Genomic DNA, 26,517 nt, shown 5'->3' with positions numbered 1-26,517 from the left:
AAAGTCAGAAACTCTAGGCTCAGAAAACAATTGATTGCTGCTTCTTAAAATACGTATTCACATGCGCTATTGCTTATTTCTTTATTTTCAACTCAGGATAGTCATTGCAAGATGGGTGTGGCTCAGATGTCCTTAATATGAAGTAACAGAATCCACTAAACTCCAGCTGCTCTCTATTATCTTGAGAGTCAAATCCAAACTCCTCTGTTTGGCACAAACTGCCCCCAACCTACTTTTCTAGTATTATGGCATACTACTCCACTTCTTGTATGCTTCAGAACAGCCACACTGGCTGTCTTGAAGTTTCTCCTGCATCACATTCCTTCTGCCATCTGTGTGACTTTGTACAGGTTCTCACCTATGCAGAGATTACAAGCTCCCCTCATCACTAAACCTAACAATCCCAAATTTCCTTCACAGTTCAGCTTGAGCACTGCATTCTATGTGAGACCTTTCCTGATTCCTCAAGGTACTAGTGCCTTTTCCCAAAATCATTTTGTGGCAAACACAATCACATGCACACATATCTATACAGAAATATGTATATTATATATATATATATTATATATATATATTATATATATATACACACAATTTAAACACATACTATGCATATGTGTATATTGAGATAAATTGAAATGCCAGAATTTTTCTCTTGAAAGTCTTGAGTCTTTTGGATCCATTAATGAAACAAAAGTATGCTTAGCAAACTCTCATGTACATACATACAGATGATATATATGTGTATAGACATACATGTATACAGAACTGCATAGATGTATATGTAATTGTGTATATACACATATACACATAGGACTACATAGATGCATGCATATGTACATATACACTCATATATACACCCATGTATCTGAATTGTGTGAATATATGTGTAATATGTAACCCACACCACTCTCCAAAGTAAGGAAGGATTTATATTTTCTTATGTCTTCTTTGGGACCATGTTTTGTCATTATAATTAAACAAGATTCATTTTTATCTTGATATAGTTCTTTCCATTTATATTGTTATCATTATTTATACTGTAGATCTATTTACTATACCTGGTATCAAGTATGCATGTGCATACACACATATAAGCACACATTCACATATATGTGTGTGTACAACATATATGTGTATGTGTGTAGTTATTCACAAATTTTCTCCAGTAAAGAATAAGTCCATGGCAACGCCTAATTTATTTTTTTTTACTTTATATTTTTTGTTGTTTTGTCCTGGCAAAACGCCTGCCAATAGTTGGCACTTTAAAAAGGCTTGCTTACTAAGTACAGCATGAACATTCATATGGTCCATAGAATGCTATCTAGGAGTTTAATGGAAAGAAAAATTATGTATTTGGAGAAATCATGGAAGGCTCCCAATGGAGAACAGTGTACTTGGCCTGAATCTTGAAAGGTAGGTAGAGTTTCAAATGACAGAGATATGGAACTGTTATCCTCATTTACATAATATTGTTTATTTCCTTGGCTTAGTTCAGGTGATCAGATTAACTTCTTTTATTTGTCAATAATTATTGTGCAATATACTCTTGAATCATTTATAGTACTTTAAAATCTGTTACATTTTCCAAAGGCATCTCTCTTAACTTACATCTTAAATTATATGTTTCATTTTTCTTAAAAGTGACTCACTCCTATATAGTACTGAATAAATATTTTAAAGGATTAGAGAGTTTGCTGAGCATCTTTCTGGTTGATTAATGGGCCTCAAAGATTCAAAGCTTTTAATAGCAAAATACAGCATTTCAACTGATTTGAACTTTTTTCCTTTGCCTTTTTGATGCTACATCCTTTAACTTACTCCATGTAAAATTCATTTTTCTTCCCTTTTCTCTTGTCTTTTGTTTCAAGCTGAAAAAGTCTGATTCTTGTGCCAGGTCCTACTATGCTTGAAAATATCCAAATGTAAGCTCCTTGAGGGCAAGGGTTGTTTCATTTTTCAAATTTAGAGAAATTAATTTTTATCTTAAGGTCAAGCTTATTTTTTCCAGTTTTGGTTGGCCTGGACAAAGTATTTCACAACAATCTCTCAGTGTTGACACTTCCTTCAGTGATATAGATAAAAGGTGTCAGATGCATGCAGCCCACATGTGACCCATTCCCAAGTGCAGCTCAATCCATATTAAAATGTGGTTGCTATCTGATTTTAATGGGTTGATGTATTCATCTAAAAAAAAAAAGAAATTCGTAAATGTGTAGTTTTCTAAGTCAATATGTGGCTGCAGGGACCTTTATGTATAGTTTGAATTGGATACCACTGATTATAGATCAGTAACTTAGACGTCAGTTAGAAAATTAATTGCAACAGGTAAATTAATGGAAATAGTGACTTGCCCTTGGCCACAAAGCCAACATCCACGAAAGGCAAGAGTTAAACCTAGGTCTTCCTGAATCAAAAGACAGCCCTCTATTCACTACAGCAAGTTGTCTTTCATAATTTTTTGGTTCAGACTTGTGCCCTACTCTGGGTAAGGAACTCCCTATAAGGAAACCTCCTTGGTGTAAGAACTCCACCACTGTATAACAATAACTTTCTGCAACTTTTACTCTTAAATCAGTCAAATGGTCCCCTGATCTAGTATATGTGAAAGATAGGGCTTGAACTTAGACCTTCCCAGTATCAAGGCGAGGGCCTTCTATCTACTTTATCATGCTGTCTCCCATGTCACTGTTTCTCCAAACTGGTTTCGCATATGCCTTCTTAATTCAAGTATATAAACAGTACAAAGGTGTGGACAAATTCTAGAGAAAAAAATGTGTCTGTATGTGTGTTTATACACATGTACATGTATATATGTATGTGTGTGTATGTATATATATATATATATACATACACACATATCAATGTAAAAAATTCTGTTCTGCTAGAGAAATACATGAATTAGAAAATATCGATTGTTTATAAGCAGGAGTAAAGTCAGAGCTGAGTCAGTCTTCAAAGTATACCCCATTATTATGCTTATAAAAACCCACAAAAGCTGCTTGTACTGTTCAGCAGCCTCCGCCTAACTTGATTTTGCAAGATAGCCCTGATTAATGCATCCAGTCACTTATCCTTAAATCAACAGAGCATCTCAATAGTGAAGAAAGAGATTTGTTATGGCTATGGTCACTGGAGAGTTCTGTGGGATGCTTCAGGCCAATGGCTCACCAGAAGAGTAGGGGAGATTCTCTAGTAAAGAGAAGATGATAATTGTCTCACATGGCAGTAAACTATTCTCACAATATGAGCACCTTACCTATAGTTAAAGAGTTTTCTTCATTTGAAAAGTGGGTGTAAATAAGTATGGTTCACCAAGGTGTAGACTTTTTAATTAAGGGCTCAGCTGTAGGCATGAACTTTGGCAGCATGTACTAGGATCACAACTCCCAAGAAAGTCATTAGTTTTCAATCACCAACAATGTCTGACTCATCTCCCTTTTTACAGTTTTTTTAAGCTATGCTACCTCATAGATTGGATTATCTTATATTATTATATTTTATAACATTATATTGCTATAGTACATGTTATTATGTTGTATCATATTATATATATATTATATTATGTCTTATGCTATATCATATTATGTAACATTACATCATATCTTAGGATTTTATTTTATATTATGCTATATTATGTTATGTTATATTACATTATAACATTGTGATATATTAAATGATATTTGTCAGGACTTCTGATCTCATTGATGTAGGAAACTTCTGGAAAGTAATATGGTACAGGAAAAAACATTCAGGCTCTGGAGTCACATGACAAGGGATAAAATTCTGCATCTGATGCTTATTACCTTGTACCTTAAGCATATCATTCAGACTTTTTAAGCCTCAGTTTCCTCCTCTGTAAAATGAGGGGATTGGACCACATCTCTTCATTGGAATCTACATTTATAGTCTCATATGCTGAAACTCTGTAAGTCTGAAACTACCTGAAAGTTTAAGGGACTAAATTGGGATCACATGGCTTGTATATTTCAGAGGCAAGCATTGAACTCAAGTTTTTCTGAGCCCAAAACTGGTTTTCCATCCATATTGCCTCTCAGAGCTGATAACCATTCATTCCACATAATCAGTCAATAGAATATGAAGAAATGGATTTTATTACCTATTTCCTCAGCAACATTGTTCTAAGAGCATCTTGTTGCATTAGGGTCCTAGATATAAAGGACTGTTTAATGAGACTTCATTGGTTCTGACTCAAGGATGTTTTCTATCCAGGTACTTCACTAGAGTTCCATCATTATTGTAGTTTTCACAAGTTTTATAGCCAAGTAGTTATAGACCACCCCCCTCCTGGATCACTGCCTTGCCATGTCAGAGGGGTGGGTATAGCTCAATGAAACTATGAGCTTTGTTGTGCAGGGTTACCCAAGATTGACAGGTCATAATGGAAAATTCTGGCAAAAAGTGGTCCACTGAAGAAGGAACAGCAAACCACTCCAGTATCTTTCAGGAAAACCCCACGGACAGTATTAAAATGCTAAAAGATATGACATTGGAAGATGAGCCCTTTAGGTCAGAAGGTGTCCAATATGAGGACCTGGTGTGTTAGGGTCCCCAGGGTCACGTGGAGTCAAACACAACTGAATGGAAAAGATTTCAGAAGTCATTTGGTCTATGTATACCATTTTGATCCAAATTTAACCATGAAAGGTAACTGTTGTGGTAGGCCAAATGTGAATTCTGTTCATATCTAACCCTGAAGATTTCTCTGTCTTTTCTAACATCTACTTCCTTCAATATTTGATGGAGCAATAATTTCACCAATGTGGATATTCCTTCCACTTAACACGTTTTGCAATCCATCATGACTAAAAGTGACTTGCCATCAGCAAAATGGGGTTCAAATCCTTCCTCTGTCACTTGTTACCTGAGTGATCTTGGGTATGATATCTGAGCCTCAGTTTCCTCATGTATAAAATACAGGGGGTTAGACTAGATTGCCTTTTGAAAATTTAAATCTATGACCCTAGAAGATTCTCGGTGTAATATGCTAGGGGCTTCTTCTTTGGGTCTTGTAATATTTAAAATATGTCAGAAGACTATTTAGTTTGCTCATCTCTTATTTCTTTGTCTTGTTACATTGACAAGAATCTTATATTCTTATCACGTATGTCTTGGATGGTTTATTTTAGCCCATGTCCCTCACTCAAATTGTTAATATTTTGCAGCTTAATTATCTTTCTGTTGCTGTTAGGAATATGTCTCATTATAATTCTCCTGAAAAATGGTTATTCCATCATTAGCAGATATATGGACTCACCAATATGAATATTTATAAGATATACTTTCACAGCACAAAATACCTTGAATTCATTGAAAGCAATATTTCCTAAGCAAGTATCATGTCCTTTGATGGCAAAGAATAACTTGGGTTCATTGAAAATACTGTGTAATTTCTTAAGTGTAATCCAGCTTGCTTTACTACTATTCAGTTCTATATATCCTTTTGCCACTGGACTTTGATGACTCTGGAAGAGAGAGTGAGGTTTACCACTGTGCAACTCTCCCTTACTTAAATACAATTCAAGCTCGAGTCAAGACATCAATCTATGATGTAGTTGGTGCTCTTTGAAAACAAGGGACAAACACAAATAGCATTTTATTACCATCTCCAAATAATTTTCTCCTGAATGGAAGGTTTTTTTTATGATGATTTTTAAAATACAAAATAACTATTATTTCCTTGAAGTCCAGTGAAGTCTAAATTTAGTGAGGAAAGTACTCATTCTAAGTATAGCTATTATGTAGATTGTGATACAATTTAAAACTTTCAGGAAACAAAAAAAATTATCTAATTCTCTAATCAAAAACGGACTCTACATGACTCCCTCCAAAAAACCTAGAGAATCAGTTCAAAAATGCATTCCTTCCAGGAGAAACAAGATCCAAGTGTTTGCTTTATAGGAACATTAAAAAAAATACTAGGAAGTTTTTTTTTCTATTTTTTTGTTTGTTTTGGTGTCATGGAAACAAAGTTTTATAGATTGAGATCACCTTCAAATGGAAGTGAAAGGAACATGCTCATAGGTTCTCAGGCACATAGGCTTAGAGCTAGAAGGTACCTTTGGGGTTATTGAAACAAAGTTGCATCATTTTATAAAGAAGGAAACTGAAGTTCAAAGAAGTTAGATAACTTACCCAAGGTTATGTAATCAGTAAGTTGCAGAACTGAGTTTTGAACCCAGAACACAGGATCATGGATGGACAAGATTACAAAAGGAGGTCTGGAAAGGACTTTGAAGGTCACCATGTCCAACCCTCACCCTCATTTACAGATGGGGAATCTAAGGTAATCAGAGATTGAATCTTTCTCCAGGTCACATCGGCAGTACGAGGGAGAGCTGGGATTTAAACCTAGGCTCTCTGACTTCAAATCCTATGCACTCTATGAAGCTACCACATTGCATGCATGGGATTGCTCTTTTTCTTTGTCCGTCTATGTAAATATGTCTTCTGCAATAAAGTCCTGCTCCAATTCTGCATAATGATGGGCAGGTGACACTGGATTCTCAAAGGCTATGCCAGCGGAACACAAGGCCCGGCAGATTCTACTAAGCCATGAAGATTTCAAGTACAGACCTGGGGACAAAGTACATGTCTTTATTTGGAGGTCTCCCTAGCTAAGTACAGAGATGATCATTGCAGAAGTTAGCCAAAGGAGGATGATTTCCAATCCAATCCAATAAACATTTGTTAACTAAGCATCTACAACAAGCCGGACAAAGTGCTAAATGCTGGGAATACAATTAAGAAAAATAGATAAGTCCCTGTCCTCAGGGAGCTTACAGTCTAAAGTGGAAGACAATAACCAAAAGGAGGCAGGAAAGGGGTCATGATGGCACACCGTGGCCATCCTGTTCCATGCAGTTACAACTAGGTAGATGTAAAGTGAAGTGATCTGAGAGGTCAGTTTCTGTTCTCTATAAAGAAAGGCATTGGGAAGAGTTTGGTACTCTGCCCTCTAGCCCTCCAATCAGCAGGGAGAGGAGACTGAGGGAGGTGGAGTCAATCAAGGCTTGAGTTAGAAACAAGGAATTGAGTGATGGGGTCACAAAGAGTCGGATATGACTGAACAACATGTGTGTATATGTGTATACACATATACAAACACACACACATATGTGTATATGTATACATGTGTATGGATATATGTTTATATGTAGATAAGCAGATACAATTAATATCTGTGACTTTACTAGATTACTGTGTGTAATTTTTCTCCCTGAGGAGTAGTGACTTTCCCATGGTCATACTGTTGATAAATGTCAAAGGCGGGACCTGAATTCTCATCTTCCTGACTCCTCTCTTGACCTTTTCCCACTGTCAGCCTCTAATTTCTCTCCCTTAGAGAAAAAAATGCTGAAGAATGATGTGTAGTAGTCCTTTTGAAATACATATTGTGGGAAGTTAGGCAACCCTAAAGATGAAATACTTTAACGGCTCTTACATACATTAAAAACAACCAACAGTCCTGATTGATTAACAGTGTACTAGTAGTCTAAAGAGCAACTTTCTTTAATTAAAAGTGATTTGGAATGTGACTTTATATAGGCTTAAATCAAAACCCCTACAGTTTTAACCAGCAGTACATAGTGCTGAATTTTGTAACTCTTCCTGAAATGTCTAGATAGAAGCAATGAAAAGGGGCCCCATGTGGGCCTGAATTTCATTATATGAGTCCTTTTCCTAAAGACAAACCTGAAAGAATGCCCTGGAACATTTCTACAGTGTGGTGCTCCTAAATGAAATCTTGCATCTCACTGTCTGCCCTTCTGAAAGGGTGGAATTTTAAAGAAAAAAAAAATTAACTTATGTAATGAACGCCACGATTCTTCTGGAATTGAATTCTCTGGTAAGTGTCTTTCCAAAATGGACTCAGAGAAGTTTGTGCATAGTGGTCACCCTGTTGGCTAGAACTCTTGCTGTAATTATGCCAAGGATAATCTCCTGAGGTTGAAGTACCCTGAAAGGAAGGGTTAAAAAATAGTGAGATAGAATTGGAGTTTGGTAAGTTAGGGCTCTGCTGGGGGAAATTGTGATAGATGAATTTGTTAGAGCCATGATGCCCATGGCTCTGCTCTCTTTCCCTCCTTATTGATGCATCTTCCTCTGGCCTTCCAGGAGACCAATGCCCTCTAATCCTCAGAATTCCATTCTATGAAAAAATGAATCAGAAGTGTGTTACTCTCATCTGGTAAAGTTATCAGGGCTAAATGGGGTCAGGTGATTAATTGATTGGCTCAATCAATCCCAACCCCTATACTTGATCAAAGTGGAAAAGGACTACCCATCTCAAAGATATTAGCATTTTTCACAAGGAAGAAATTCAGGCATGAACCAATAGATAAGGCCAGGTTTGCATACGTGTCTTTGTGACACAGATGGACAGAGACAAAGACAGAGAGATAGAGACAAAGATAGAGACAAAAAAAGAAAGAGACAAACATAGAGTTGGGGGGGGAGGACAGATGGGGATAGAGAATCATAGAGAAAGTCAGAGAGGTAGGGAGAGAGGAGAGAGAGAGAGACAAAAAGGGATGTGTGAAGTGAGAGAAAGGGAGGGAGAAAGACAGAGACAGAGAGATACACAGGTAGAAGATAAAGGGAGATAGGGTCTCTTAATGCTTGTTGGCAGTCAGTCAAACAACAAGCATTTATTAAGCACTTACTATTTTCCAGGCATTGTATACGGCTATACAGAGAAAGGTAAAATCCTTCCATTCCCTCAAGCAGCTTACATTCTCATATGGGGGACAACATGCAAATAAATGAGTATAACATCTCCTGTCCTTAAAACCAAGGCTTTGTCACAGAGGAAATATGGAACAGGACAAAGAACACTAGTTCTAGCCTCACACTTCCATCCTGTGTGACTTTGGTTTAACCTCTCTGGGTCTCAGTATGGATTCCTGCCTTTTCTAACCCCCTAATATCCCTAATAAAAAGTGTGATTCACAGAGTGAGAGCTGGAAGAGGTATTCCAAACCATTTAGTTACTTTTTTTTCACTCAGAAAATAATAGAATTGGAGGTTCACTGACATAAGAGATAAAACAATCTGCCTAAAAGATCTCAATGTTAGGGCTTGGTAGAGTCAAGGCTAGAAAGGTTTTAGGTCTACTGCCTCCCAATCAGCCATTCATTCAATCAATCAATCAACAAATATATATCAAGACCTATCATGTGCTGAATTCTAAAGATACAAAAATAAAATAAAATAAAAAGTGGGGAGGAGGGGTAACAACAGCATGTTTCCTGCCCTCAAGGAGCCAGCATTCTGCATTTTGAGTGCTTTTTCCACTACACACAATCAGAAGGGAATGCTTTAAAACAGAGGCTCAACCTAGAGATTTTGATTTCATAGGCTTACTGAAATTTTATGGGGAAATTACATTTTTATTCAATATAATTTGATTTCTTTACAATCTTACATGTTTTATGCATTTGAGAACATAATTCTGAGAATGATCCATATGCATCACCCATCTGTCTAAGGGATTTATGACTCAAAAGGAAATTGATAATCCCTTAATCAAAATGATGACATTGACACACATAAATCACTTAAGTAAACAAATTTGGGAAATTTGTTTTCTGATTTTAGCATTGATTCATTTGAATTCATGTTTCTTCTCAGAACACAGAGCTGGTAGGTATCTCAAATGTCATGAAGCCAAACCCCATTTTACAGATGAATAGACTGAGGTTCTCAGAGGCAGCATAATTTACTCAAGGTCAAACAGGTAGCAAGAAGAAGAGTTGAGATTTGAACTTAGGTCCTTGACAGCTAGTGAAATTTTCACTGTTCTCTGTAGCATCTTCTTTTCTTTTAGAATCCTCTCACTAGTTGTGTGACCCTGGGCAAGTCACTTAACCCCAATTACCTCACCAAAAAAAAAAAAAATTAACAAATAAATAAAAGGGGCAGCTAGGTGGCACAGTGGATAGAGCTCTGGCCTTGGAGTCAGGAGGACCTGAGTTCAAATCTGTCTCATACACATAACACTCACTAGCTGTGTTACCCTGGGCAAGTCACTTAACCCCATTGCCTCATCAAAAAAAAAAAAAAAAAAGATTCCTTTAAAAGAAAAAAAAATATTTTTTTTTCTGTTTTACACAAAAACTTTTCCATGAGGTCAAAATTACGAATATCAGGCCTAAAGAAGATGACTCTCTGCCCTTGACATTTTCAGGCATGTCCAACAGAGGATAAGTCAATGTCAAGGTAAAAAGTAGGCTTGTCAATATGACACTCCAGGATACATAATCGATAATTAAGCTTTTGAATTTGATTTAAGTATATCCAGCAAGCCTCATGCATGGGGAGTATATAAAGGTTGGCCTAGAATTATCGGTAAACAGTGGAAATGACAGAAATCCATTGTTAAATACTTTCAGGTGCATAGGCCACAGGGTAGTTGGTGAGTAATAGAATTTTAGAAGCTTGAAGGATGTGTGTGTGTTTGTGTGTATGTGTGTACCTATTCCTTGACCAGAAAGATTATGGAGACTTTGAGCAATTTTTGATGTACTAGGTCAAACAGGTGGCAAGTAGCAGAGCTGAGATTTGAACTTAAGTCCTTGACAGCTAGTGAAACTTTCACTGTTCACTGTGACTTTCAATTGCTCCTTAACTGTGCCCCTATTCATGAAAAAAATAAAAGAAGAGGTGGCCCACTACTGGACCTGGGTTTGTATCTCAGTCTTGCCACTTACTCTCTATGTGACTTTGGTCAAATTACTTAATCTTTTAGTCTCAATTTCCTTATCTGTAAAATGAAAGGGTTGGACCACATGGCCTCTAAGTTTCCCTTCCAGGTCTAAATCTATGAGTTTAAGAAAGAACCAGTTGTGTTTGGGTGATTCACTTCAGTTATCAAATTAGTGATCAAACTCACAGGCCTCTTATTATTTTAATCTATGTAGAAATACCTTTGTTCATATACATTTCTTTGGCTTTCATCCAGTTGTTTGTGTTGGTCCTATCACTTTTATTTTGAATCTTCTTAGCTAATTTCATGTCCAAAATACTCTGGTATTGGTATCGAATTATGCAACACTCACAGTAAATGATAGGTCCTCATTTTTCTTCCTGGCTTTCAAAGCAGAATTCTGGCTAGCTTTTGCTCATAAAATTGTTGAAAGAACATTCTTTCATTTTGCTTTTTGAAAGCATTTATTATCTCTCATTTAACACTACCTAATCATTGATGGCGTATGGATTCTTTCAAAATGGATGATTCCCTCCAAGCAAAGCCCCATCTCATCCAGTGCTAGCAGTAAAAATGATCATAATAATAGCTAGAATCCATATGCCTCGTTAAGATTTACATATTACATGTATTTTACATATATTCTCTTCTTTGATCATCACAACTCTGAAAGGCAGGTGATTTTATTATTACAATTTTTAAAAAGAGGAAGTTAAGGTTAGTGACTTTCCCATTGTCACAAACTAGTAAATGTCTCAATCAGGATTCAAACTCAGGTCTTCCTCATTCCAAGTCCATAGTTCTATACACCATGCCATCTGGCTTCCACTGGCAAGACAAACTCCACACAGATATTTTCATTTAGCCATGTGAGCCAGCCTGATATAATGGAAAAGGTACTGGACCTCAAGTCAGAAATACCTGATTTGGAATCCCATTATAGGTATTTATTAGCTATGTCACCTGGGCAAATCATTTCACTTCCCTTGGCCTCTGTCCCCTTATCTGTAAAATGAAGGAGATTGTATTAGATGACCCCAAGGTCCTTTCCTTTCTAGTTCTCTGTATATGATGTGTGTGTGTGTGTGTGTGTATGTACACATATGTATGAGACTCTCTGAGTCTCAGTTGTGTCATCTGTAAAATGCAATTAATAAAACCACCTACTTTACTGACTTACTATGGAGCCCACGTAAAACAATGCATGTATTCGATATATTTCTATATAATCATCTATTTGTCTGTTTATCTATCTATCTACCCATCTACTCTATAGAATCCTTATCTTATTTGTCACATGCACTATCACGTTGGTTCTCCCAATATCAGCTAACCAATGAATATCAACTAACTTTTACGAAGTGATACTGAACACACACACACACACACACACACACACACATATCTTTATACATAAATACACATGCATATGTGTGTATACATCTATGCATACAGCAGCTACAAGGCACAGTGGATAGAGTTCAAATCCAACCAGGCAAGTTACTTAACTCTGTTGTAAAATGAGCTAGAGAGGGAAATGGCAAATCACTCTAGTATCTTTGCCAAGAAAATCCCAAATGCTGTCATGAAGAGTTGGACACAACTGAAATGAATAAACAGCAATATGCATGTATGTGTGTATGTATGTACATAAACAAATATGTATGCATATATATGTATATGTGTGTGTGTGTATTCAAGAACAGAAGTACAAACAATACAAACATCCCTTCAGCTAGGGCCACACTCTGCATTTTTATTGCTTGGTTCCTGGGGAGAAAGGGCTGAAGCTATGAGCAATTGCTACCATGCATCCACCCTACTAAATTTCCTTATTGATATAGCATTGCTGATGAACTGAGTTTATCCCTTGCTCTCAGGACATGGTGCCTTGCCTGCTGGGTCACTCTTCTACTGGGCTGGGTCAAGCTGGTCGATCTTCAGAGCTATAAAGTCTGATGGCTTTTTCCACTTTTTGAAGCTTATGAGGTTATTACGTTTCTAATCCTTCTTTACCTAGGAACAAGAAAAAAATATTAGCAATAGCAAGTTTGTTTTTTCTTGGGCCACATGGTGACTTGGATATACAGGTGGGGAGGGCACCAGGCCCCTCCACCAAAAGGCACTCAGCTTCACTTTTTATCAAGGAAGACAATGCTCAGATTGGCCTATTACTGTTTACTGTTTTTGGTATACACACTCAGTTCTGGCTCAGCAGCCAATCAAAATGCTTTTCATCATCTTGTGGTAAATGGACATGAAATAATAAAACAGTCACAGGATAGCTGAATAATAAGAAGAATAAAAAGAATATTGACACAAATACCTAACATTTACATAGCACCTATGTGTGATAGATTCTATGCTAAGCACTTATGTATATCTCATTTGAGCATAATCTAGAATACAAGGTGGAACCCCTAATTCCTTGTAATATTGAAGCAGATATAAAATATCCAGGGGATCCCCTCCCCATGGTCACTGTACCCAAGTCTAGGCCCTCTTTGGTTAGTCCTCTAGTACATGTATACAAAGTGCTTTGCTAATGTTAAAATAGAAAGAAAGAATGAAGCCAGAGCTAGTGAATCTTTAGACAGGCCTAAAAGGGGACATAGAACAAAAGAATTGCTTATTGCTATGGCATTTGGTTCTTTTTTTTATTAATTCCTGAAAATGTTTTAAAATATCTTTTTTCTTTTTTTGTCACATTCATTTCGAAATGTATTCCTCCTCCTCCTCTATCAAGTGACACATCCCTTATAACAAAGATTTAAGAAAGGGGAAGGGGGGGAAAAGTTGATCAAAATTAACCAATATATTCACCAGTGAAGATAGAATGGAATTCACCTCATTTAAGCAGTTAAATGCTAAGGATTGACACAGAGGAAAGAAAGCAAAACCTAGAAAACAAAATATGGTAAAAACACTCTGTAAGTAAATTAAACAATAATAAAATAATGGAAGTGAAGCTAATGTAACTGCAATGACAGAGACTGACTCTGAAGAAGAGATGAAAAAAAAAACTATCTCATTTTCCCTTCTTTGCAAGGATGTGGGACTATCAGTGTGGAAATAATGCATTTACTAACAGGCTTCATTAATGTATTAGTCAATTTTGCTGAGTTGCTTTTTTCTTCTTTTTTTTCTCAGAAGCAAAAGCTACTTAAAAATAAAATATTGTTAAAATTTAAGTTAAAAATATAAGATTTTATGTTAAGTTTTCTCCTTGTTTTTGCTTTCAGTAATTCCATTTATAATTTTAAAAAAATATCTTTAAGCTAGGTGGCACAGTGGATGGAATGTTAGTCCTTGAGTCAAGAAAGACCTGAGTTCAAACTCAACCTCAGACACTTACTAGCTATGTGACCCTGGGCAAGTCACTTCATCCTGTTTACCTCTGTTTCCTCATCTGTAAAATAAGCTGTAGAAGGAAATGGCAAACCATTCCAGTATCTTTGCTAAGAAAACCCCAAATGGGGTCACAAAGAGTTGGACATGACTAAAAAGACTGAATAACAATATAATTGTGCTATATCAATTATTATCAGTCTATGTGACACTTTCTCAAATTAGCAAAATTCCATTTCTATCCATTTTTTGGAACAGCTGACTTCTTACATTCCTTATGTCTCATTAAGGCAGCTCAGTTATACAGTGAATAGAATATTTATTGGTCTTGTACTCAGGAAGACCTGAGTTTGTTTACTGTGTCAGATGCTTACTACCATCTATGACAGCACTGTGATCCTGGACAAGCCACATAACATATCTCATCCCCAGTTTCTTCGTCTCTAAAGACAAAGATGAATAATATTTTTTTATAAATAAATAACCTACTTCACAGGTTGTTGTGAGGATCAAATGAGACTGTTATTGTTCCGTTGTTTCAGTTATGTCTGACTCTTTGTGACCCCATTTGGAATTTTCTTGGCAGAGATACTGCAGTGGTTTGCCATTTCCTTCTCCAGCTCATTTTACAGATGAGGAAGCTGAGGCCGACAGAGTTGAGTGACTTGCCCAGGGTCACACAGCTAGTAAGTGTCTGAGGTCAGATTTGAACTCAGGAAGGTAAGGCTGAGCACTCTATCCACTGTACCTCATCTAGCTGCCCTACCAATTGAGATATGTTGTTTTGTGAAACTTAGAGCTCTATATAAACTCTACTATTGTTAATATATCTGATTGCTCAGAGTTGTTTGGATCTATGGAACTTTCTGTCCCCTGATCTCTTATGCATCTACTGACATTTTTCTTTTTTAAACCCACCCCAGGAAGGATTCTACTAACCACAAATTGGCTCACCTACTTTTTTGATCATCTTTCATTGTGACTGAGCTGTTTGATGGCATTAGTTCAATATTATGTGCTGTCAGATAGCATCTAGAGCTTTATAGTCCTACTCCTAAATTCATAGGTTTGGGTATTTTCGTCCCAAACCCCCTTTCCTCTATAATAGTAGGATACGATAGCATTCCTCACTTTATTTTGCATATCAATGACCATTTTTTACTATTTTATGAAATGCCACCAAGGTGTTAGGTAAATTGTTTACTTTTGCAATTTAATAATGATTTCAAAAGAAAAATTCCACATTACTCCCTCCTGCAGGCCCAGGAGTGAAGCGTGAATAAGAAAAATCCGTGTTACTGACTTCTGGGAGGCCCAGGAGTGAGCTGTGAATACAACACATCATAGCGCTTAAAACCACGATCCCAAGTATTTAGAGTAGAAAAAGAAATCGGCCAAAACTTCCTCAAGGGAAGCAGACTAGCCTGGAGATGCTAAACAAAGAGATAGCATGCCTTCAAGCTTCCATGACCCCCCAGTCTTTTTAGCGACCAACTTTCCATTGCTACCCAAGACCTCAGAAGACTGCATTGAAAGGGGTGAGGAGACCAATCATAGAAAGATGTGCCATTAGCTAAATAATTTCCTTCTTCAGGAGGTAGGAAAGAAAACAGAGCAGTTCTAAATATATTTTAACCTTGCAGGTATACATGGAAGAGAAAGACAGACTACTTTAAATAATTAGTGTGTTGCCCATTTCTGAATGGGGAAATGCATTTAAGTGCCATAATTAAATGTTTACTGTAACAGAGCCTAAAGTATCACCTCATTAAACTTCAGTTACGCAACTGTTGGGTTCCATTTTTCACTTGTCTTAATAATCTGGTAAATTTTTGCAGATGTGTACAGCCTGGAATCTAATTATATGCCTTAATTAAAATTCAGCTGGAACCATAAATTACCTCTTGTTCACATTCTTTAATACCCAAGGGAAATAAAAGGAAGGGAGAACAACAGAAGAAGCCTTCTTGGGATCCTTCTCCCCCGCTCATCCTTATCCCTCCATGACTCCAATCTGGTTATTACTGCCTGAATGGTAATCCAGGTCCATTATCATCACCTGCCTAGACTATTTGCTCTAGGCTTCCACAGGCCTTCCTGCTGTTGTTTCCACTTAATGCTAACTCTATATAGTGTTTTAACTTTGCAAAGTGCTAGACATACATTATTTACATCTGTGACACAACAGCAGCTCATACCTTTTTCCTCCTCCTCCTCTTCCTCTTTTCCTGTTCTTTCTTCTCCCCTCCCCTGCACCCTTGCTACCATCCTACCCTAGAAAGACCTCTACCCTGCAGCATCCTCTGATCGGTGCCTGCCTACCTAAGCCATTATTTAAGGAGAGGTCTTAGCTATGTTTCACAACACTCTGGACTCCACTCTGTTGACTTCTTTTCTTCTCCAACCATTTTGCCCTTTCCTCTCCTTTCTGATTCCTCTTTATGTGTTGTCATCCCCTATGAGAATGTAAGCTTCTTAGTGGTCAGACCACGGTCCTGCCGTCAGGAAGGCCTGAGTTGAAATCCAGACTGAGATACTTACTGTGTAACCTTGGGTGAGTAGCTTAACTTCTGTCTGTCTCAGTTTCCTAATCTGTAAAATGGAGTAATAATAGCACCTGCCTTATTCAGGATTAATGGGAAGATCAAATAAAATGATATTTGCAAAGTTCTTAGCACAGTGCCTGGCACACAGTAGGAGCATATAAATGCCATCATCATCATCATTATTATCTTTGTTGTTGGTTGGTATCTTACTAGCTTGTGTTTGTACCCCCAGCACTTAGCATAATGCTTGGTACATTATAAGCATTTAATAAATGTCATTTCTATCTTACATTCTATCTATCCATTTGAGCCTCACAAATGAGTTACTCTAATAATAATTATGACGATGATGATGATTATCCTCATTTTGTAGATGAGGAAACTGAAGTTTACAAAGCTTAATGCCTTACCCCGTGTCACTTCATGTTGGAAGCAGGGCTCCAATTCACATTTCTTGTCACTCTTGGGTACACAGTATGCCACAACATTGCCTTCCCTCTTTCTACTTTCTTTAAATGAAATAATTATATATTCAACGTATTAGTCATTATACGCAATTAGACATCCATAATTTTACCTGCGTTTAGGTAAATCACCCAGATTTTCAATTTTATTTTAGGATATATTGAGCTATACTTGACAACATGATCTTGTGACAAAAACATTGAAATTGGATTCAGTAAATGGGTACAAATCGTGTGTTTACCACTGTTTCAGTGACCTTGTGTAAGACATTTGAACAATCTGAGCTTTCATTTCCTCATTTATAACAGGGGAAATTGAGCCATAAAATGTGAGAATCAGAAGAAACTTTAAAGAGCTTTCTTTTCATAGATCAATGAAGCCACAAGCATTTATAAATACTTACTATGCGCCAGCATTGTGCTAGGTTTTATGAATATAAAGAAAAAGAAACAGTCATTGCTTTCAAGGACCTCGCATTTGTTCAGAGGGACACATATATATACAAGTGAATATGAAATATATGCAAAGTGAGTGGAAAGTAATTTGGTGAGAGGGCATTAGCATCTGGGGAGATCAAGAGAGTCCTCACAGTATGTATACTGTGTACAATCACTCTGGAAAAGCAGTCAGATTGTGAAGTAGGACTTTGCATTTTATCCTGGAGCCAATAGGGAGCCATCTGAACTTTTGTGGAGCTGGGGGGTGACTTAAGTGGCCTGTGCTTTAGGAACCTCTCACTTTGACAGCTGATAATAGTGAATCACAGAAAGCAGAAGTGACTTGCCCAAAATCAAACTAGCAATTCATCTAAAAATAATCCCTATTTTGCTAATACTTTAAGGATTGTAAAGTATTTTCCTCAAAACCTTGACAGCAAGAAAGTACAAATATTATCATACCATCTTATGAATAAGGAAGCAAATATTTTAGGGTAGAGAATCACCTGCGCTCTGTTAAATGTAAGTTTCTTGAGGACAGGATATTTTTGCCTTTATTTATACAATATATTCTGCATGTACCACAGTACCTGTCAGGTATTAAGCACTTAATGAATGTTTGTTGATTGATAAATTGGCTAATTGATTTATATACCTACAAGGCAAGTTTGAAATGAAAACAAAGCCTCCAGACTCCAAGGCTTTTTCTCCCATCCCATCATGATGTCTCTCATATTACTGAGCATTAACTAGGTGCAAATTACACTGCGAGGGAATAGAAATACACCAAAGACAAATAAGGACCACTGACCTCAAGTTGAGGACTGGAAAGCAGATCCTATGATTTCTAAATAAATATTCTCAAGCATTATTCTATGTTGCCCCATTAATCCTTTTAGTGGCTATCTCACAGAGAAGTTAGACAATCAGATAAGATAGCTTTGTATTCATAAAGCCCCCTATGAATGAGTTATTATCCTCACCATTATTACTGAGGCTAAATATGATAATCCAAGGTGGCAGCTTGATTCCCATTAAAAAAAATAATAATTGGATTTGGACTCAGAGAATCAGCGTTCAGATAGTAGTACCATTGATTTAGAGGTGGAAGAGACAGCAGAGGCTATCTAAATAAACCCCCTAATTTAGGAGTTTCTTCATTAAGGAAACTGACGTTTAGAGATACATGGGTAGTAAGAAGAAGAACCAGGATTTGAATACATGTCTTTTACTCCAAATTCAGCACTCTTTCTACCATACTATGTAATTGTGCTAGTAGACAGCTGCCCATGCACTTATTCATATGTGACCTTAGGCAAGTCTGTAGATGTTAATTTCTTCATCTGAGTAAACTGAGATATTTAGACTAGGTGATCAATAAGGTTGTGTCTATCTATAGATATGAACCTAGTAACCTATGATGAACATTCTGTCTTTACGCATCACTGATCACAATTATGTGGAGAATGTTTACTTGCTTGACAAAATTACTTTTTTGGTGGTTGCTATCATTGTTAAATAAAAATGCACACACCAAGTTCAGTAAAATATGAAAACAGAGCCATAACGTATTTTTGTGCACACAAGAGACATAGGATAATGTAGCTCAGTGGTAAGAGATTTGGAGTCAGAAGTCAGTTTGCTCCTTAACATTTGGATCAACTTTCTCCAGGTCTCAAATTTCTCAACTGTTAAATTAGGGGGTTGGGCTGGGCAAGTTCTACACCCTAGAAGGTGTAAAGCCTTTGATTACTATGTTTTTCTACATGAGATGACCACAAGGATTGTCAGAAGGAAAAACAATTATACATTTTTTTTTTTGCTTGACTCAGAGAGCAGGAAAACAATTCATTATGGGATAAGCGACCAAATTTCAGCTCATTGGTCAACACTCTACCTGAAAAGAATCTTATACACAGTATGTTTGACAAATAGATAGACAGTCTTTATTTAAAGACTTCCATTGAAGGGAAATCCATTAATTCCTGGGGCAGACCCTTCTGCTTATAGGTAATTTTAGTTAGAAGCATGTCCTGTCATCAGTCCTAAAATTGCCTCTTGGTAACTTCTACTACTGGCTCCTATTTTTGCCCTAGGCTAAGGAATGCAGATTTCAGTCCAATATACTAGCTTTCTTCTTAAAAATGAATTAAGGCATTTTTCAGATGAAGAAATTAAAACCATCTATAGTCATATAAAAAAAACCGCTTTAAGTCACTATTGATTAGAGAAATGCAAATCAAAACAACTCTGAGGTACCACATCACACCTATCAGATTGGCCAACATGACAAAATGGGAAAATAATAAATGCTGGAGAAGATGTGGGAAAATTGGAACACTACTGCATTGTTGGTAGAGTTGTGAACTGATCCAACCATTCTGGAGAGTAATTTGGAACTATGCCCAAAGGGCTATAAAAATGTGCATAGCCTTTGACCCAGCAATAGCACTTGTAGGGTTGTATCCCAAAGAGATCATACAAATGGGAAAAGGACCCACATGTACAAAAATATTTATAGCAGCTCTTTCTGTGGTGGCAAAGAATTAGAAATTGAGGGAATGCCCATCAATTGGGGAATGGCTAAACAAGTTGTGGTATATGAATGTAGTGGAATACTGTTGTGCTATAAGAAATGATGAGCAGGTGGACTTCAGAAAAAACCTGGAAAGACCTGTATGGACTGATGCTGGGCAGAACCAGGAGAATGTTGTACACAGTAACAGCCGTGTTGTGCGATGACTAACTTTGATAGATAAAGCCCTTCTCAGCAATGCAAGGATCTAAGACATTTCCAGAAGTCTCATGATGGAAAATGCTATCCACATCCAGAGAAAGAACTATGGAGTTTGCATGCAGATCGAAGTATACTATTTGCTCTTTTATTTTCTTCTATTTTGTTTTGTTTCCTCTTTCTTGTGGTTCCTCCTATAGGTTCTAATTCTTCCTTACAACATGACTAATATGAAAATATGTTTAATAAGAATGTATATGTAGAACCTATATCAGATTGCACACCATCCTGGGGAGGGAGGGGGAGAAAAATTTAAAACTCAAAAGTATATGGAAGTGATTGTTGAAAACTAAAAACAAATTAATTTTTAAAATGTATTTTTATTTTAAACTTTTTTTTTAATTTTGAGTTCCAAATTCTTTCCCTCCCTTCTAAACATTCCATACCCACTGAGAAGGTGGACAATATATCAATTATATGTGTGAAATTATGCAAAGCACATTTTCATGTTAGCCATATTTTAAAAAAAAGCAAGAAAAATAAAGTGAGAAAATTATACTTCAATTTTCTTTCAGAGTTCATCAGTCCTCTCTCTGGAGAGGGATAGAATTTTTTCATCATGTGTCCTTTGGAATTGTCTTGGCTCATTGTATTGATCAGAGTAATCAAGTCTTTCACAGTTGATCATCATTCCAATATTGATATTGCTATGTACAATTATCTCCTACTTCTCACTTCTCTTTACATCAATTCATAGAGGTCTTGCCATGTGTTTTTTTTTTTTTCTGAAACCAATCTCCTCATCATTTCTATAGCACAATAGTATTCCATCACAATCATATGCCACAATTTGGTCAGCCATTCCCCAATTGATGAGTGTCCCCTTGATTTCTGATTCTTTTCCACCCCAGAAAGAGCTGCTAGTAACATTTTTGCACATATAGATCCTTTGCTTTTTTTTTTCTTCTGTCTCTTTGGGATACAGACCTAGTAGTGGTATTTCTGGATCAAAGGGTATGCACAGTTTTATAACCTTTTAAGCATGGCTCCAAATTGCTCTCCAGAATGGTTGGACCAGTTCACTACTCCACCACAGTTCATAAGTGTAACTATTTTCTCCTCCCCTTCAGCATTTGTCATTTCTGATAGATGTGAGATGGTACCTCAGAGTTGTTTAAATTTAAATTTCTCTAATCAATATTGATTTAGATTATTTATATGATTATAGATAGTTTTGATGTTTTCTTTTGAAAACTGCCTGTTTATATCCTTTGGCTGTTTTTCAATTGGGTATGAGAAATGAATATTATTGTATTAAGACCAAGGTTTTTCCCTTTTTCTACTTCCTCATCCAGAAAACCAGTGTAGGAAAACTCTCAGAGATTTACCCAAGCTAAGATGTAATCAGATAGTAAAAAAAAAAATAAAAATTCTCAGTTTGGGCTAATGGGTGTATTCCTCCTCTTTGTGTTTGCTCAGATGGGTCTGGGAAAATGTTGATTCCACCTATTATCAAGATAGGTGATATGGAATTGATGTCACAATGATGAAGACTTGAGTGACCTAAGTCACGTACACAAGAGAGATCATCTCCCATTGTGTTAACCAATCAGCTGATTAGGCACCTCTCAGGAACACCTACTCTTCAAAGAGCATATAAACTGTGAGCCTATCACTATGAGGAGTCTTTGGTCTTAGAGAGATGACCAAATGACCATTCTTTTTTTAATAACATGCTGGCCTTATTAATAAAATGATTAAATTACCCAGAAACTATGTCTCTCAAACATTTTTAATCATCACATGGAGAATGGCTCTTATTTTTTATAAATTTGACTAAGTTCTATGTTTAGCATATGTTTGAGAAATGAAGCCTTTATCAGAGAAACTTGCTGTGAAAATTTTTTTATATTAATTCATTATCTATGTTACCTTTTAGGAAAATGTAGTTTCTTTGGCTGTCTCTTTTAATTAGTTCTATTTTTGCTTTTGCTTTGTCTGAGATCATGATTGCTGCCTCTGCCTTTTTCACTTCTGCTGAATCATATTGGATTCTGTTCCAGCCCTTTATTTTAACTCTGTGTGTATCTTTCTGTTTTAAGTGTGTTTATTGTAAACAATATATTGTCAGATTCTGGTTTCTTATCCATTCTGCTATATACTTCTGTTTTATAAATGAGCTTTCAAATAATGGAGCTGTCACAAAATGGAATGGTTGGCTTTAAATGATCCTGAGTTTATAGAGATTCAAATAGAGGATGAATGACCATAAGAAGGATTCAACCAGACATTGGGTATAGAGAGTATTCATTATTTGGGTAGGGATTGGACTGGATAACCATTCAAACTCCTTTTAGCTCTTAGATACATGACAGACAGATGAGGATACATCCCAGGATGGTCTTACATAACTTATTCTTACTCACTACAAGGACATGTACTTGTGGGTGTTTTTCACCTTTTACTCTACTTTTCTTGAGGTATTATGCATCCTAGTCATCTGTGGTTTCATGTAATCCACTTACTTAACTATATACTTGATGAAAGAAGGCACCAAGACTTAACTAAATTTTATATCTGCTCCAGGGCCTAGCAAATGACTCTGCACACAATAAATGCTATTATTGTTCAGTTGTTTCAGTCGTGTCCGACTCTTCGTGACCTCATTTGAGATTTCTTGACAAAGATGCTGGAGTGGTTTGCCATTTCCTTTTCTAGCTCATTTTATTGCTGAGGAAACTGAAGCAAACAGACTTAAGTGACTTACCCAGTGTCACACAGCTAGTAAGTGTCTGAGGCTGGATTTGAACTCAGGTCTTCCTGACTCCAGGCCTAATTCTCTACCTCCCATGCCACCTAGTTGCACACAATAGATCCTTCGTAAAATATTTGTTGTCTTCTACAGCACTAATCAAATTCCTCATTTTAAGACAATTTTTGTAAACTGTAAAGTACTAAATTAAGTGAACTATTAATTTAAAAAAATCATAGTTTCATGGATATGAAGACCTGGATCTAAATCTGACCTATGACACAAATTGACTGTGTGATCCTGCTTCTCAGTACTCTAGCTAAATCTCTAAGACAAGTTCTTAGTCTTTTTTTTGTTGTGAATCCCTTTGCCATTCTGGTAAAGAATATGGACACCTCAGAATAATATTTTCAAATGCAAAAATTAAAATAACTGGCATTCCAAAGGAATCAAATTATGCTGAAATACAATTAATATAATATATGTTATCTGTACATATATGCATATGTTTGACATATACATGTATACATGTATATTTATGTGAGGGTGTATACATACACACTTAGTGTTTCATAAAGTCTTAGTGCGGGGCAGCTAGGTGGCGCAGTGGATAGAGTACCAGCCCTGGATTCAGAAGGACCTGAGTTCAAATGCGGCCTCAGACACATAACACTTACTAGCTGTGTGACCCTGGGCAAGTCACTTAACACCATTGCCTAGCTAAAAAAAAAAGAAAAGAAAAAAAAACAATAAAATCAGTGCGATTTTAAGCTATTGAAGCTTAAACGATTAGTATATATCTATATGTACGTATATAAATATATGTATATATCTGTGTGCATGTATGTGCATATTTATGAATCCTAGGTTGAGAACCACTGCTCTATAAGTTGAAGAATTGAACATGACCTGTATTAGTAAGAAGAGTTTCCTTCTCTGGGAATTAATTCCCTATACCAAAGCAATCATAGGTTCACCGCCTATCAATATTTTGTATTTACTTATCTGTCAACATCTTTAAGGAAGACCTGAGCTCCAATCCTTCCTTAGATACTTTGTAGCTTCATGACCCTGGTTTAATCACTTAACCTCTGTCTCAGTTTGCTCATCTGTAAACACGAGTACTGAAAGAACCTACTTCACAAAATTGTTATGAGTCTTAAATGAGTTAACACATGTAAAGTGATTTGTGAACTTTAAAGCACTATACAAATGTTCACTGATATTATTTTCATGTACACAATTACAAATATATGTATATACAAGTACAAATACATTCCTATACACATATACACATGTATATAAACATACATACACACATATGAATATATGTGTGTATGTATATATATATGTGTGTGTGTGTGATTGTATGTATATATACATATACACATTTTTATTTATCTGAATTCCTCCCTCCCCCCAGTAATATGTCAATTTCTGAGGATAGAGACTATTTCAGTTTGGTCTTTTGCATGCCCAGCCCTTAGTACAGTACAGAAGACCTACTAGCTAATTTTAATGTTTATTACATGAAAGCAGCTAGGGAATTCAGTGAACAGAGGGTTAGAATCAGGAAGGCACTGTCGAGCTGTGTGACCCTGGCTAAGTCAATTAACCTCAGTCAACCCCAGTTTCCTCAACTGTAAAATAGAGGTATTTAATAGCACCTGACTGCCAGGGTTGTTGTGCGGGATAAAAATAGATATATTTGCAAAGCACTTTGGAAACCCTTAAAGCACTATGTAAATGTTATTATTAGTTCTTACGTCAAATGTGAGTTTCTTGAGAGTTTGATTCCTATAAATATAACCCTCCTCTTGGATGAAATGTGGTGACTTGTGGGAGCAGATTGCTTCATATACTATCACATATAGTTCTCTTTGTGGGTTTATTTAGCTTCACTGTTTGCAATAAGTGAGAGTTCTATGGTGTTTGAGTGGGAGTAGATGTTTATTAAGAAGTGATGTTGAATGGAAATATGTTTTGCATGACTGCATAAACAACAAGCAATACGATAACAAAAATATATAACTATATTAATTTACTTGTCTTCTCAATGGTGGGGGAGGAGGGGAAGAGCTCTAAATTTAAAAAAAATGTTAAAAATTGTTTTTACATATAATTGGAAAAAATTAAATGTTTAGCAAAAGAAATTACATTAATGTAAAATAGGAAAAAAATCAATCTTTATTCTTTTGATGATTATAAGAAGGTTCTTCCTTCCCTTTCCTCTTCCCTTCCATTTTCTACCATTCTCTTCCTTTCCCTTTCATTTTCCCTTCTCTTTTTCCTTTCCTTCTTTAGTCTTTCCCTTTCTTCTCTTTATTTCTCTTGACTTTTGTTCAACTCCCTTCAATCCCATGTAGTCTGGTGAATAAAGAAATAACAGAGTCTGAGAGTCTAGATCCTGAACTCAGCTCTGGCTACAATGCAATTTGCCCCTGGGCAAATCATTTTATTTTTCTATATGTACCTTGGTCTCACTCTGTCTACAATAGGGACAATAGTGTTTGACTTACCTTTTCCACAGCAAGGTTATGAAGATAATCTAAAATAACATATATAAGTACACCAAGTCTTTGCAGTAATATGATACGAGGTGTTATTAAGTACAAGAAAGGCAACCCATCTTTAGACTCTCGGTAAATGTTGTGTAGGCATGATCCTTCTCAGATTTAGAACGTGCAATGTAAGCTCCTAATCCTTGATTATTTAGTCTTGTCTCCATGTGCAGGATTCATGTGGTCCACATCAATTAAGAGTGATATCATCCATTATGGCCAGCTTGTCTAAAGTTCAAGCATGGTGAGACATGGCTGACTTCCTCACCCATCCCCCGGGTTGTGTACATTGTCTCAGGATTCTTGTTCAAGATTCCTTTATTATAATTAGTGTACAGTCAACTTGCAATTATTTGTGATGATAGGTTTCAATGTTGGTGTGAATAACTCCACAGACAGGATCAGTGTTAGCAGACTTGTCACCTCCTATGAACTTCCATCCCATCACTTAGGAGAGGAGTGATAGATGAGGGATGCAGGGGACTGTCAGGCTGACTTTGCGTAATGAAACCACTGTCAAAACATTGGTATGTTTGTTCACGCGAGGGTATCTTCTGCCCCACAGTTTCTTGGACACTAATGTGTCAATATCACGTTTTTAAAAGCAAAATAATTTATAAGTATAATAGACAATTTGCAAACAGCTTAGACTACAAAAGTCAGAGAGGTCAAATGATTTACCTGAAGTCATATACTTATTAATAGAAAAGTGGATTTGAACTCAGGTGTTCTAACTCCAAGGCCAGATGACTTTGCTCTTTGCATTGTGTAATGCGGCCAAGGCAGATAAGTGAATGGTGAATGAATGACCAGATAAACAGACAGAAAAATGAATGAATGGTTAAAAAAGAATAAATGGATGGATAGGTAGATAGATAGATAGGTAGATAGGTAGGTAGATAGATAGATAGATAGATAGATAGATAGATAGATAGATAGATAGAT

This window comes from Vombatus ursinus, unplaced genomic scaffold, assembly GCF_900497805.2.
Source record: "Vombatus ursinus unplaced genomic scaffold, bare-nosed wombat genome assembly UNPS02014874.1, whole genome shotgun sequence".
NCBI classification, from domain to species: Eukaryota; Metazoa; Chordata; class Mammalia; order Diprotodontia; family Vombatidae; genus Vombatus; species Vombatus ursinus.
This window is presented reverse-complemented; position numbering follows the sequence as displayed.